General features: G+C 62.8%; 3 non-coding genes across 3 annotated transcripts; all 3 read right to left on the reverse strand.

Annotated features, from left to right (window-relative positions):
• Positions 1-3,354: 3,354 nt before the first annotated feature.
• On the reverse strand, positions 3,355-3,473 carry LOC142864705 (5S ribosomal RNA). The gene has a single exon (XR_012915053.1). It is a non-coding gene; the product is annotated as a 5S ribosomal RNA (ribosomal RNA).
• A 3,821-nt stretch (positions 3,474-7,294) lies between these two features.
• On the reverse strand, positions 7,295-7,413 carry LOC142864706 (5S ribosomal RNA). Its single transcript, XR_012915054.1, has one exon. It is a non-coding gene; the product is annotated as a 5S ribosomal RNA (ribosomal RNA).
• Positions 7,414-11,235: 3,822 nt separating this feature from the next.
• On the reverse strand, positions 11,236-11,354 carry LOC142864707 (5S ribosomal RNA). The gene has a single exon (XR_012915055.1). It is a non-coding gene; the product is annotated as a 5S ribosomal RNA (ribosomal RNA).
• Between the last annotated feature and the right edge of the window lie 3,577 nt (positions 11,355-14,931).

Consider the following 14,931-nt stretch of genomic DNA (forward strand, 5'->3'; position numbering starts at 1 on the left):
CGCCCCCCCCCCTCGCCCTGTGGGTGGGCTGCCGCCTATTCCCCCGGGCCAGGGCTGGGGCACAGCCAGTGTATGGGGCGTCTCTCTCTGGGGATGTGTCCCATGGGTGGGGTGGGGTGGCGTGGTTTGGGGGGCGCTGAAGAAATCAGTCCCCTCCATCTCCTACCTCTGGAAAACGCCCAAGCCCGTGGAGAACTGCCGGCACCGCTTCGTGGGGGCCGGGACCCTCCTCCGTGTCCTCCTGTGGCCCAGTCCAAGGGGCCTGGGCCTGGCCGGGGCTGCATTGGACCCCGACCACCCTGGCGTGTGGACTCGCTAAAAATCGGCCATTAGATATTGGATTCCAGCTTCCTGGAGGTCATTTCACTAATGAGTGCACCGGAAAGAGTTTCCTAATCCATCTGTGAGGGTGGCAACTGAAAGAGAATTTGAAAGCTGACAGAATAGGCGAGGGAAGGCATAGGAGATTTCCACACCCAGCAAGGAAGACTTTCCCGAAATGGAAGAAAGAAACGAGCAAACAGAGACACCGGTAGCCCGCCCGGAAAAGAGTCTGCCCCTGAGAGAAAGCACCCTGACCAGGTTCACCCGTGGGTGGGTGGCGAGCTAGCGGCGTTCAGAAGAGCGAGGCCCGCAGTCTGTGCGGAAGACACCTGCGCTCGGGTGTGTGTGGCGGCGCGATTCACAAGCAGCTCTAGACGTTAAACCAAGGAGAAGCCAGGGAGTTCCCAACGCCCCAGGTGTCCTCAGCCCACGACTGGCTGCTGTGGGAATGCGAAGCCCGGCTCCTTGTCTCAGAGCGGGGTTCCCAGGAGGATCAGGCTGAAGCTGGGACTCGGCCTCAAAGTGTCCCCTCGCATGGCCACCCCCTTCCCCTTCCTGCTCCTCTACTCCTGGTGCCCCTCCATCCAGGGGCCAGACCTTAAAGAGTCACCGCAAGAGAATCCTGGTCCCAAAGGAGCCTTCTGGGGGACCGGTGCTGACAGAGGTTGTGGGCATGGCCCGCTGGGGCTCTGCCCGACCCAGGGCTGAGAGATGCCACCTCCCAGCTCTGGGTCCCTGCAGGAAGTGTTGGCAAGCACAGGGCCGGTCCTCCAAAGGCCCAGGTGCAGGGAGCCCAGGCCAAGCAGCCTGTGGAAGAAGCCACTTGCCGTGCCACCCCGGGAACAGGACTGCAGGCCCCGGCCCTTCCCACCTCCTCCTCCTCCTCCTCCTCCTCCCCCCCCGCCCCCCCCCACAGGGCACAGGGCTCAGAGACACCTCAGACTCTTGCTACCCAAAGTGCAAAGGGCATCAGTTGCTCCTCCAACCCCCCCGCCCAGCAGACCACGTTGTCCAGCCAGCCCCCGGGCCTCCCTGGGGTGCCCAGCACAAAAGTGCAGACACCCACCGGACCCTCAATCTCAGTTTTCGGATGTTTTTGCCACTCTAAGGACCCGCAGGCCAGCTGGGCCTTCGGGCAGGACAGAGAGCCCCGGAATCCGACGTGGAGAGCTGCGTGTACGTCCCCATCAGGAGGCGGTCCCCACCTCCGCGGCTCTCCCCTTGCGGGGAGCGGCAGCCCAGCCGGCAGCCGCAGGGCCTCAGGGAAGACACCAGGCTGGGCCCCCGCGGCACAGCGGGGGCACGTCCCCCGCACTCACGCGACTTAGGGACGGCTGCTGGAGACTGCTGCGGCCACCCTGCTGCCGGGTTTCTGGAGGGCTTCCTGGAAGCAGCGTCCACACCAAGCCCTTGGAAGGCCCGGGCGACGGAGGAGCCGGTCAGGCAGGGGCCGAGGACGGTGAGAGGCCGGGCGGGAAGGAGCGTGTCAGGCAGGGGCAGAGGACGGTGACCGGCCGGGCGGGGAGGAGCCGGTCAGGCGGGGGCCCAGGACAGTGACGGGCCTGGCCGGGGAGGAGTGCGTCAGGCAGGGGCAGAGGAGACGGGCTGGGTAAGGGTTAGGGTTACAGTTAGGGCACAATTCACAATCGCAAAGACGTGGAAGCGACCCGAGTGCCCATCCATCCAGGAGTGCATCAATAAAATGTGGCGCGTGGACACCACGGAGTGCCATTCGGCTGTGAGGAGCAGCCGTGAGAGGGCGCCTCTCGTGTTCTCCTGGCCAGAGCTGGAACCCGTTCCAGTAAGCCAAGTATCCCAAGAATGGACACACGAGCACCACGTGAGCGCGCTCACCGGCAAATTGGTACGAACGGATGGACGCCTAAGTGGACAGAGAGGAATCACCTTCATCGGGTGGGTGTCGGGCGGGTGGGGGGAGGGGAGGGGCATACACATCCATTAGGCATGGGGTGGGTGCGCACCGACTGGGGGATGGGCGCACTTGAAGCTCTGACCCGAGGGGGGAGGCTTGGAGAGGGCAAGGCACCCGACCTTAACATTGGTACCCCCACAATACGCTGGAACAACATGAGAGGTATATGAATAAGAACACAGGGGGGGCCGGGCGCGGTGGCTCACGCCTGTAATCCTAGCTCTCTGGGAGGCCGAGGCGGGCGGATTGCTCCAGGTCAGGAGTTCGAAACCAGCCTGAGCAAGAGCGAGACCCCGTCTCTACTAAAAATAGAAAGAAATTAATTGGCCAACTAATATATATAGAAAAACACAGCCGGGCGTGGTGGTGCATGCCTGTAGTCCCAACTACTCGGGAGGCTGAGGCAGCAGGATTGCTTGAGCCCGGAGATTGAGGTTGCTGTGAGCTAGGCTGACGCCATGGCACTCACTCTAGCCTGGGCAGCAAAACGAGACTCTGTCTCAAAAAAAAAAAAAAAAAAAAGAACACAGGGGGGAGGGGGGCACGGGCAACACATGTCACCTGCATACTTGTACTCCCATCATCTGCTTGAAAAGAGAGAGAAAAGAAAATGCAATCCTAGAGGTAAGAGACACTTTTTAAAAATAATGAATCCGAAGAGAAAAGTAAAAGGAGGCCTGTGGAGCAGGTCTGGGTGTGACTCCGGATCCCCCAACATCAGGTGCCACCACCAAAGATTCCTGCGTGTAGCCCATAGAACCCCAAAAGCAACGGGACGAGTTCTGGTCACATACTCCCTCAAAATGACATCCTGGCCTTCTTCTGGAACTCCCTCCCCTCTCAGACTCTCAAGGTTTCCTCCAGCGTGTCGGTTCCCACAGAGCAGACCTTTGGTCTGAGACCTGACAGTCCAGATGCCACGCATGCTGCCGCGTGGCGGCGGTGTCGCGGCTTGGGACAAGAGGAGGCCCCACGGTGCGGGCTGGGGCGCCAGGCACCGCGCGGGCGCTGAGGGTGGGGGTGACCCCCACCCCGGGCCGCCGCCGCGCTCCCAGAAAGGGGACAGAACAAGAGGCAAAAAAAAAAAAAAAAGCGGCAGCCTGTGGCACCCGGTATTCCCAGGCGGTCTCCCATCCAAGTACTAACCAGGCCCGACCCTGCTTAGCTTCCGAGACCAGACGAGATCGGGGGCGTTCAGGGTGGTGTGGCCCTAGACGGCGGCGGAGGACGCCCCTGCCCCGCTCGAGAAGCCGAGCCTCTCTGGGCTTCCCCGCCGCCGCCTCCTCCCGCCCCAGGCCCCGCCTCCCGCCCCAGGCCCCGCGCCGGGCCGGGCCGGTTGAGTTCGCCGGCCGGGTCCCGCGGGCTCCCAGGGACGGGGGTGATGGGCGGGGCGGGGCGGGGTGGGGGGCTGTCTCTCTCTACACACACACACACACACACACACTCACACTCACTCACACTCACACAAGATGCGCCTCCACGGCTGGACTCGCCAAGGTGGAGCCCTCCCAGCCCCCCTCGTCTCCTCGCCCGGCCTCCTTCACCTACCCGCTGCCCACCCCCAGCGCGTCGCTGCCGCTGACTGCGCACGCGCGGGACGCTCGCCCTTTGACCCCAGCCAGGGGCCGCCCTCCCCCACAACCCCTTTCAGCTGCGCCCCCCCCTCGCCCCGTGGGTGGGCTGCCGCCTATTCCCCCGGGCCAGGGCTGGGGCACAGCCAGTGTACGGGGCGTCTCTCTCTGGGGATGTGTCCCATGGGTGGGGTGGGGTGGCGTGGTTTGGGGGGCGCTGAAGAAATCAGTCCCCTCCATCTCCTACCTCTGGAAAACGCCCAAGCCCGTGGAGAACTGCCGGCACCGCTTCGTGGGGGCCGGGACCCTCCTCCGTGTCCTCCTGTGGCCCAGTCCAAGGGGCCTGGGCCTGGCCGGGGCTGCATTGGACCCCGACCACCCTGGCGTGTGGACTCGCTAAAAATCGGCCATTAGATATTGGATTCCAGCTTCCTGGAGGTCATTTCACTAATGAGTGCACCGGAAAGAGTTTCCTAATCCATCTGTGAGGGTGGCAACTGAAAGAGAATTTTAAAGCTGACAGAATAGGCTTGGGAAGGCATAGGAGATTTCCACACCCAGCAAGGAAGACTTTCCCGAAATGGAAGAAAGAAACGAGCAAACAGAGACACCGGTAGCCCGCCCGGAAAAGAGTCTGCCCCTGAGAGAAAGCACCCTGACCAGGTTCACCCGTGGGTGGGTGGGTGGCGAGCTAGCGGCATTCAGAAGAGCGAGGCCCGCAGTCTGTGCGGAAGACACCTGCGCTCGGGTGTGTGTGGCGGCGCGATTCACAAGCAGCTCTAGACGTTAAACCAAGGAGAAGCCAGGGAGTTCCCAACGCCCCAGGTGTCCTCAGCCCACGACTGGCTGCTGTGGGAATGCGAAGCCCGGCTCCTTGTCTCAGAGCGGGGTTCCCAGGAGGATCAGGCTGAAGCTGGGACTTGGCCTCAAAGTGTCCCCTCGCATGGCCACCCCCTTCCCCTTCCTGCTCCTCTACTCCTGGTGCCCCTCCATCCAGGGGCCAGACCTTAAAGAGTCACCGCAAGAGAATCCTGGTCCCAAAGGAGCCTTCTGGGGGACCGGTGCTGACAGAGGTTGTGGGCATGGCCCGCTGGGGCTCTGCCCGACCCAGGGCTGAGAGATGCCACCTCCCAGCTCTGGGTCCCTGCAGGAAGTGTTGGCAAGCACAGGGCCGGTCCTCCAAAGGCCCAGGTGCAGGGAGCCCAGGCCAAGCAGCCTGTGGAAGAAGCCACTTGCCGTGCCACCCCGGGAACAGGACTGCAGGCCCCGGCCCTTCCCACCTCCTCCTCCTCCTCCTCCTCCTCCTCCCCCCCGCCTCCCACCTCACAGGGCACAGGGCTCAGAGACACCTCAGACTCTTGCTACCCAAAGTGCAAAGGGCATCAGTTGCTCCTCCAACCCCCCCGCCCAGCAGACCACGTTGTCCAGCCAGCCCCCGGGCCTCCCTGGGGTGCCCAGCACAAAAGTGCAGACACCCACCGGACCCTCAATCTCAGTTTTCGGATGTTTTTGCCACTCTAAGGACCCGCAGGCCAGCTGGGCCTTCGGGCAGGACAGAGAGCCCCGGAATCCGACGTGGAGAGCTGCGTGTACGTCCCCATCAGGAGGCGGTCCCCACCTCCGCGGCTCTCCCCTTGCGGGGAGCGGCAGCCCAGCCGGCAGCCGCAGGGCCTCAGGGAAGACACCAGGCTGGGCCCCCGCGGCACAGCGGGGGCACGTCCCCCGCACTCACGCGACTTAGGGACGGCTGCTGGAGACTGCTGCGGCCACCCTGCTGCCGGGTTTCTGGAGGGCTTCCTGGAAGCAGCGTCCACACCAAGCCCTTGGAAGGCCCGGGCGACGGAGGAGCCGGTCAGGCAGGGGCCGAGGACGGTGAGAGGCCGGGCGGGAAGGAGCGTGTCAGGCAGGGGCAGAGGACGGTGACCGGCCGGGCGGGGAGGAGCCGGTCAGGCGGGGGCCCAGGACAGTGACGGGCCTGGCCGGGGAGGAGTGCGTCAGGCAGGGGCAGAGGAGACGGGCTGGGTAAGGGTTAGGGTGACAGTTAGGGCACAATTCACAATCGCAAAGACGTGGAAGCGACCCGAGTGCCCCTCCATCCAGGAGTGCATCAATAAAATGTGGCGCGTGGACACCACGGAGTGCCATTCGGCTGTGAGGAGCAGCGGTGAGAGGGCGCCTCTCGTGTTCTCCTGGCCAGAGCTGGAACCCGTTCCAGTAAGCCAAGTATCCCAAGAATGGACACACGAGCACCACGTGAGCGCGCTCACCAGCAAATTGGTACGAACGGATGGACACCTAAGTGGACAGAGAGGAATCACCTTCATCGGGTGGGTGTCGGGCGGGTGGGGGGAGGGGAGGGGCATACACATCCATTAGGCATGGGGTGGGTGCGCACCGACTGGGGGATGGGCGCGCACCGACTGGGGGATGGGCGCACTTGAAGCTCTGACCCGAGGGGGGAGGCTTGGAGAGGGCAAGGCACCCGACCTTAACATTGGTACCCCCACAATACGCTGGAACAACATGAGAGGTATATGAATAAGAACACAGGGGGGGCCGGGCGCGGTGGCTCACGCCTGTAATCCTAGCTCTCTGGGAGGCCGAGGCGGGCGGATTGCTCCAGGTCAGGAGTTCGAAACCAGCCTGAGCAAGAGCGAGACCCCGTCTCTACTAAAAATAGAAAGAAATTAATTGGCCAACTAATATATATAGAAAAACACAGCCGGGCGTGGTGGTGCATGCCTGTAGTCCCAACTACTCGGGAGGCTGAGGCAGCAGGATTGCTTGAGCCCGGAGATTGAGGTTGCTGTGAGCTAGGCTGACGCCATGGCACTCACTCTAGCCTGGGCAGCAAAACGAGACTCTGTCTCAAAAAAAAAAAAAAAAAAAAAGAACACAGGGGGGAGGGGGGCACGGGCAACACATGTCACCTGCATACTTGTACTCCCATCATCTGCTTGAAAAGAGAGAGAAAAGAAAATGCAATCCTAGAGGTAAGAGACACTTTTTAAAAATAATGAATCCGAAGAGAAAAGTAAAAGGAGGCCTGTGGAGCAGGTCTGGGTGTGACTCCGGATCCCCCAACATCAGGTGCCACCACCAAAGATTCCTGCGTGTAGCCCATAGAACCCCAAAAGCAACGGGACGAGTTCTGGTCACATACTCCCTCAAAATGACATCCTGGCCTTCTTCTGGAACTCCCTCCCCTCTCAGACTCTCAAGGTTTCCTCCAGCGTGTCGGTTCCCACAGAGCAGACCTTTGGTCTGAGACCTGACAGTCCAGATGCCACGCATGCTGCCGCGTGGCGGCGGTGTCGCGGCTTGGGACAAGAGGAGGCCCCACGGTGCGGGCTGGGGCGCCAGGCACCGCGCGGGCGCTGAGGGTGGGGGTGACCCCCACCCCGGGCCGCCGCCGCGCTCCCAGAAAGGGGACAGAACAAGAGGCAAAAAAAAAAAAAAAAGCGGCAGCCTGTGGCACCCGGTATTCCCAGGCGGTCTCCCATCCAAGTACTAACCAGGCCCGACCCTGCTTAGCTTCCGAGACCAGACGAGATCGGGGGCGTTCAGGGTGGTGTGGCCCTAGACGGCGGCGGAGGACGCCCCTGCCCCGCTCGAGAAGCCGAGCCTCTCTGGGCTTCCCCGCCGCCGCCTCCTCCCGCCCCAGGCCCCGCCTCCCGCCCCAGGCCCCGCGCCGGGCCGGGCCGGTTGAGTTCGCCGGCCGGGTCCCGCGGGCTCCCAGGGACGGGGGTGATGGGCGGGGCGGGGCGGGGTGGGGGGCTGTCTCTCTCTACACACACACACACACACACACACTCACACTCACTCACACTCACACAAGATGCGCCTCCACGGCTGGACTCGCCAAGGTGGAGCCCTCCCAGCCCCCCTCGTCTCCTCGCCCGGCCTCCTTCACCTACCCGCTGCCCACCCCCAGCGCGTCGCTGCCGCTGACTGCGCACGCGCGGGACGCTCGCCCTTTGACCCCAGCCAGGGGCCGCCCTCCCCCACAACCCCTTTCAGCTGCGCCCCCCCCTCGCCCCGTGGGTGGGCTGCCGCCTATTCCCCCGGGCCAGGGCTGGGGCACAGCCAGTGTACGGGGCGTCTCTCTCTGGGGATGTGTCCCATGGGTGGGGTGGGGTGGCGTGGTTTGGGGGGCGCTGAAGAAATCAGTCCCCTCCATCTCCTACCTCTGGAAAACGCCCAAGCCCGTGGAGAACTGCCGGCACCGCTTCGTGGGGGCCGGGACCCTCCTCCGTGTCCTCCTGTGGCCCAGTCCAAGGGGCCTGGGCCTGGCCGGGGCTGCATTGGACCCCGACCACCCTGGCGTGTGGACTCGCTAAAAATCGGCCATTAGATATTGGATTCCAGCTTCCTGGAGGTCATTTCACTAATGAGTGCACCGGAAAGAGTTTCCTAATCCATCTGTGAGGGTGGCAACTGAAAGAGAATTTGAAAGCTGACAGAATAGGCTTGGGAAGGCATAGGAGATTTCCACACCCAGCAAGGAAGACTTTCCCGAAATGGAAGAAAGAAACGAGCAAACAGAGACACCGGTAGCCCGCCCGGAAAAGAGTCTGCCCCTGAGAGAAAGCACCCTGACCAGGTTCACCCGTGGGTGGGTGGGTGGCGAGCTAGCGGCATTCAGAAGAGCGAGGCCCGCAGTCTGTGCGGAAGACACCTGCGCTCGGGTGTGTGTGGCGGCGCGATTCACAAGCAGCTCTAGACGTTAAACCAAGGAGAAGCCAGGGAGTTCCCAACGCCCCAGGTGTCCTCAGCCCACGACTGGCTGCTGTGGGAATGCGAAGCCCGGCTCCTTGTCTCAGAGCGGGGTTCCCAGGAGGATCAGGCTGAAGCTGGGACTTGGCCTCAAAGTGTCCCCTCGCATGGCCACCCCCTTCCCCTTCCTGCTCCTCTACTCCTGGTGCCCCTCCATCCAGGGGCCAGACCTTAAAGAGTCACCGCAAGAGAATCCTGGTCCCAAAGGAGCCTTCTGGGGGACCGGTGCTGACAGAGGTTGTGGGCATGGCCCGCTGGGGCTCTGCCCGACCCAGGGCTGAGAGATGCCACCTCCCAGCTCTGGGTCCCTGCAGGAAGTGTTGGCAAGCACAGGGCCGGTCCTCCAAAGGCCCAGGTGCAGGGAGCCCAGGCCAAGCAGCCTGTGGAAGAAGCCACTTGCCGTGCCACCCCGGGAACAGGACTGCAGGCCCCGGCCCTTCCCACCTCCTCCTCCTCCTCCTCCTCCTCCTCCCCCCCGCCTCCCACCTCACAGGGCACAGGGCTCAGAGACACCTCAGACTCTTGCTACCCAAAGTGCAAAGGGCATCAGTTGCTCCTCCAACCCCCCCGCCCAGCAGACCACGTTGTCCAGCCAGCCCCCGGGCCTCCCTGGGGTGCCCAGCACAAAAGTGCAGACACCCACCGGACCCTCAATCTCAGTTTTCGGATGTTTTTGCCACTCTAAGGACCCGCAGGCCAGCTGGGCCTTCGGGCAGGACAGAGAGCCCCGGAATCCGACGTGGAGAGCTGCGTGTACGTCCCCATCAGGAGGCGGTCCCCACCTCCGCGGCTCTCCCCTTGCGGGGAGCGGCAGCCCAGCCGGCAGCCGCAGGGCCTCAGGGAAGACACCAGGCTGGGCCCCCGCGGCACAGCGGGGGCACGTCCCCCGCACTCACGCGACTTAGGGACGGCTGCTGGAGACTGCTGCGGCCACCCTGCTGCCGGGTTTCTGGAGGGCTTCCTGGAAGCAGCGTCCACACCAAGCCCTTGGAAGGCCCGGGCGACGGAGGAGCCGGTCAGGCAGGGGCCGAGGACGGTGAGAGGCCGGGCGGGAAGGAGCGTGTCAGGCAGGGGCAGAGGACGGTGACCGGCCGGGCGGGGAGGAGCCGGTCAGGCGGGGGCCCAGGACAGTGACGGGCCTGGCCGGGGAGGAGTGCGTCAGGCAGGGGCAGAGGAGACGGGCTGGGTAAGGGTTAGGGTGACAGTTAGGGCACAATTCACAATCGCAAAGACGTGGAAGCGACCCGAGTGCCCCTCCATCCAGGAGTGCATCAATAAAATGTGGCGCGTGGACACCACGGAGTGCCATTCGGCTGTGAGGAGCAGCGGTGAGAGGGCGCCTCTCGTGTTCTCCTGGCCAGAGCTGGAACCCGTTCCAGTAAGCCAAGTATCCCAAGAATGGACACACGAGCACCACGTGAGCGCGCTCACCAGCAAATTGGTACGAACGGATGGACACCTAAGTGGACAGAGAGGAATCACCTTCATCGGGTGGGTGTCGGGCGGGTGGGGGGAGGGGAGGGGCATACACATCCATTAGGCATGGGGTGGGTGCGCACCGACTGGGGGATGGGCGCGCACCGACTGGGGGATGGGCGCACTTGAAGCTCTGACCCGAGGGGGGAGGCTTGGAGAGGGCAAGGCACCCGACCTTAACATTGGTACCCCCACAATACGCTGGAACAACATGAGAGGTATATGAATAAGAACACAGGGGGGGCCGGGCGCGGTGGCTCACGCCTGTAATCCTAGCTCTCTGGGAGGCCGAGGCGGGCGGATTGCTCCAGGTCAGGAGTTCGAAACCAGCCTGAGCAAGAGCGAGACCCCGTCTCTACTAAAAATAGAAAGAAATTAATTGGCCAACTAATATATATAGAAAAACACAGCCGGGCGTGGTGGTGCATGCCTGTAGTCCCAACTACTCGGGAGGCTGAGGCAGCAGGATTGCTTGAGCCCGGAGATTGAGGTTGCTGTGAGCTAGGCTGACGCCATGGCACTCACTCTAGCCTGGGCAGCAAAACGAGACTCTGTCTCAAAAAAAAAAAAAAAAAAAAAAGAACACAGGGGGGAGGGGGGCACGGGCAACACATGTCACCTGCATACTTGTACTCCCATCATCTGCTTGAAAAGAGAGAGAAAAGAAAATGCAATCCTAGAGGTAAGAGACACTTTTTAAAAATAATGAATCCGAAGAGAAAAGTAAAAGGAGGCCTGTGGAGCAGGTCTGGGTGTGACTCCGGATCCCCCAACATCAGGTGCCACCACCAAAGATTCCTGCGTGTAGCCCATAGAACCCCAAAAGCAACGGGACGAGTTCTGGTCACATACTCCCTCAAAATGACATCCTGGCCTTCTTCTGGAACTCCCTCCCCTCTCAGACTCTCAAGGTTTCCTCCAGCGTGTCGGTTCCCACAGAGCAGACCTTTGGTCTGAGACCTGACAGTCCAGATGCCACGCATGCTGCCGCGTGGCGGCGGTGTCGCGGCTTGGGACAAGAGGAGGCCCCACGGTGCGGGCTGGGGCGCCAGGCACCGCGCGGGCGCTGAGGGTGGGGGTGACCCCCACCCCGGGCCGCCGCCGCGCTCCCAGAAAGGGGACAGAACAAGAGGCAAAAAAAAAAAAAAAAGCGGCAGCCTGTGGCACCCGGTATTCCCAGGCGGTCTCCCATCCAAGTACTAACCAGGCCCGACCCTGCTTAGCTTCCGAGACCAGACGAGATCGGGGGCGTTCAGGGTGGTGTGGCCCTAGACGGCGGCGGAGGACGCCCCTGCCCCGCTCGAGAAGCCGAGCCTCTCTGGGCTTCCCCGCCGCCGCCTCCTCCCGCCCCAGGCCCCGCCTCCCGCCCCAGGCCCCGCGCCGGGCCGGGCCGGTTGAGTTCGCCGGCCGGGTCCCGCGGGCTCCCAGGGACGGGGGTGATGGGCGGGGCGGGGCGGGGTGGGGGGCTGTCTCTCTCTACACACACACACACACACACACACTCACACTCACTCACACTCACACAAGATGCGCCTCCACGGCTGGACTCGCCAAGGTGGAGCCCTCCCAGCCCCCCTCGTCTCCTCGCCCGGCCTCCTTCACCTACCCGCTGCCCACCCCCAGCGCGTCGCTGCCGCTGACTGCGCACGCGCGGGACGCTCGCCCTTTGACCCCAGCCAGGGGCCGCCCTCCCCCACAACCCCTTTCAGCTGCGCCCCCCCCTCGCCCCGTGGGTGGGCTGCCGCCTATTCCCCCGGGCCAGGGCTGGGGCACAGCCAGTGTACGGGGCGTCTCTCTCTGGGGATGTGTCCCATGGGTGGGGTGGGGTGGCGTGGTTTGGGGGGCGCTGAAGAAATCAGTCCCCTCCATCTCCTACCTCTGGAAAACGCCCAAGCCCGTGGAGAACTGCCGGCACCGCTTCGTGGGGGCCGGGACCCTCCTCCGTGTCCTCCTGTGGCCCAGTCCAAGGGGCCTGGGCCTGGCCGGGGCTGCATTGGACCCCGACCACCCTGGCGTGTGGACTCGCTAAAAATCGGCCATTAGATATTGGATTCCAGCTTCCTGGAGGTCATTTCACTAATGAGTGCACCGGAAAGAGTTTCCTAATCCATCTGTGAGGGTGGCAACTGAAAGAGAATTTTAAAGCTGACAGAATAGGCTTGGGAAGGCATAGGAGATTTCCACACCCAGCAAGGAAGACTTTCCCGAAATGGAAGAAAGAAACGAGCAAACAGAGACACCGGTAGCCCGCCCGGAAAAGAGTCTGCCCCTGAGAGAAAGCACCCTGACCAGGTTCACCCGTGGGTGGGTGGGTGGCGAGCTAGCGGCATTCAGAAGAGCGAGGCCCGCAGTCTGTGCGGAAGACACCTGCGCTCGGGTGTGTGTGGCGGCGCGATTCACAAGCAGCTCTAGACGTTAAACCAAGGAGAAGCCAGGGAGTTCCCAACGCCCCAGGTGTCCTCAGCCCACGACTGGCTGCTGTGGGAATGCGAAGCCCGGCTCCTTGTCTCAGAGCGGGGTTCCCAGGAGGATCAGGCTGAAGCTGGGACTTGGCCTCAAAGTGTCCCCTCGCATGGCCACCCCCTTCCCCTTCCTGCTCCTCTACTCCTGGTGCCCCTCCATCCAGGGGCCAGACCTTAAAGAGTCACCGCAAGAGAATCCTGGTCCCAAAGGAGCCTTCTGGGGGACCGGTGCTGACAGAGGTTGTGGGCATGGCCCGCTGGGGCTCTGCCCGACCCAGGGCTGAGAGATGCCACCTCCCAGCTCTGGGTCCCTGCAGGAAGTGTTGGCAAGCACAGGGCCGGTCCTCCAAAGGCCCAGGTGCAGGGAGCCCAGGCCAAGCAGCCTGTGGAAGAAGCCACTTGCCGTGCCACCCCGGGAACAGGACTGCAGGCCCCGGCCCTTCCCACCTCCTCCTCCTCCTCCTCCTCCTCCTCCCCCCCGCCTCCCACCTCACAGGGCACAGGGCTCAGAGACACCTCAGACTCTTGCTACCCAAAGTGCAAAGGGCATCAGTTGCTCCTCCAACCCCCCCGCCCAGCAGACCACGTTGTCCAGCCAGCCCCCGGGCCTCCCTGGGGTGCCCAGCACAAAAGTGCAGACACCCACCGGACCCTCAATCTCAGTTTTCGGATGTTTTTGCCACTCTAAGGACCCGCAGGCCAGCTGGGCCTTCGGGCAGGACAGAGAGCCCCGGAATCCGACGTGGAGAGCTGCGTGTACGTCCCCATCAGGAGGCGGTCCCCACCTCCGCGGCTCTCCCCTTGCGGGGAGCGGCAGCCCAGCCGGCAGCCGCAGGGCCTCAGGGAAGACACCAGGCTGGGCCCCCGCGGCACAGCGGGGGCACGTCCCCCGCACTCACGCGACTTAGGGACGGCTGCTGGAGACTGCTGCGGCCACCCTGCTGCCGGGTTTCTGGAGGGCTTCCTGGAAGCAGCGTCCACACCAAGCCCTTGGAAGGCCCGGGCGACGGAGGAGCCGGTCAGGCAGGGGCCGAGGACGGTGAGAGGCCGGGCGGGAAGGAGCGTGTCAGGCAGGGGCAGAGGACGGTGACCGGCCGGGCGGGGAGGAGCCGGTCAGGCGGGGGCCCAGGACAGTGACGGGCCTGGCCGGGGAGGAGTGCGTCAGGCAGGGGCAGAGGAGACGGGCTGGGTAAGGGTTAGGGTGACAGTTAGGGCACAATTCACAATCGCAAAGACGTGGAAGCGACCCGAGTGCCCCTCCATCCAGGAGTGCATCAATAAAATGTGGCGCGTGGACACCACGGAGTGCCATTCGGCTGTGAGGAGCAGCGGTGAGAGGGCGCCTCTCGTGTTCTCCTGGCCAGAGCTGGAACCCGTTCCAGTAAGCCAAGTATCCCAAGAATGGACACACGAGCACCACGTGAGCGCGCTCACCAGCAAATTGGTACGAACGGATGGACACCTAAGTGGACAGAGAGGAATCACCTTCATCGGGTGGGTGTCGGGCGGGTGGGGGGAGGGGAGGGGCATACACATCCATTAGGCATGGGGTGGGTGCGCACCGACTGGGGGATGGGCGCGCACCGACTGGGGGATGGGCGCACTTGAAGCTCTGACCCGAGGGGGGAGGCTTGGAGAGGGCAAGGCACCCGACCTTAACATTGGTACCCCCACAATACGCTGGAACAACATGAGAGGTATATGAATAAGAACACAGGGGGGGCCGGGCGCGGTGGCTCACGCCTGTAATCCTAGCTCTCTGGGAGGCCGAGGCGGGCGGATTGCTCCAGGTCAGGAGTTCGAAACCAGCCTGAGCAAGAGCGAGACCCCGTCTCTACTAAAAATAGAAAGAAATTAATTGGCCAACTAATATATATAGAAAAACACAGCCGGGCGTGGTGGTGCATGCCTGTAGTCCCAACTACTCGGGAGGCTGAGGCAGCAGGATTGCTTGAGCCCGGAGATTGAGGTTGCTGTGAGCTAGGCTGACGCCATGGCACTCACTCTAGCCTGGGCAGCAAAACGAGACTCTGTCTCAAAAAAAAAAAAAAAAAAAAAAGAACACAGGGGGGAGGGGGGCACGGGCAACACATGTCACCTGCATACTTGTACTCCCATCATCTGCTTGAAAAGAGAGAGAAAAGAAAATGCAATCCTAGAGGTAAGAGACACTTTTTAAAAATAATGAATCCGAAGAGAAAAGTAAAAGGAGGCCTGTGGAGCAGGTCTGGGTGTGACTCCGGATCCCCCAACATCAGGTGCCACCACCAAAGATTCCTGCGTGTAGCCCATAGAACCCCAAAAGCAACGGGACGAGTTCTGGTCACATACTCCCTCAAAATGACATCCTGGCCTTCTTCTGGAACTCCCTCCCCTCTCAGACTCTCAA

Source organism: Microcebus murinus, chromosome 25, assembly GCF_040939455.1.
Source record: "Microcebus murinus isolate Inina chromosome 25, M.murinus_Inina_mat1.0, whole genome shotgun sequence".
Taxonomy (NCBI): Eukaryota; Metazoa; Chordata; class Mammalia; order Primates; family Cheirogaleidae; genus Microcebus; species Microcebus murinus.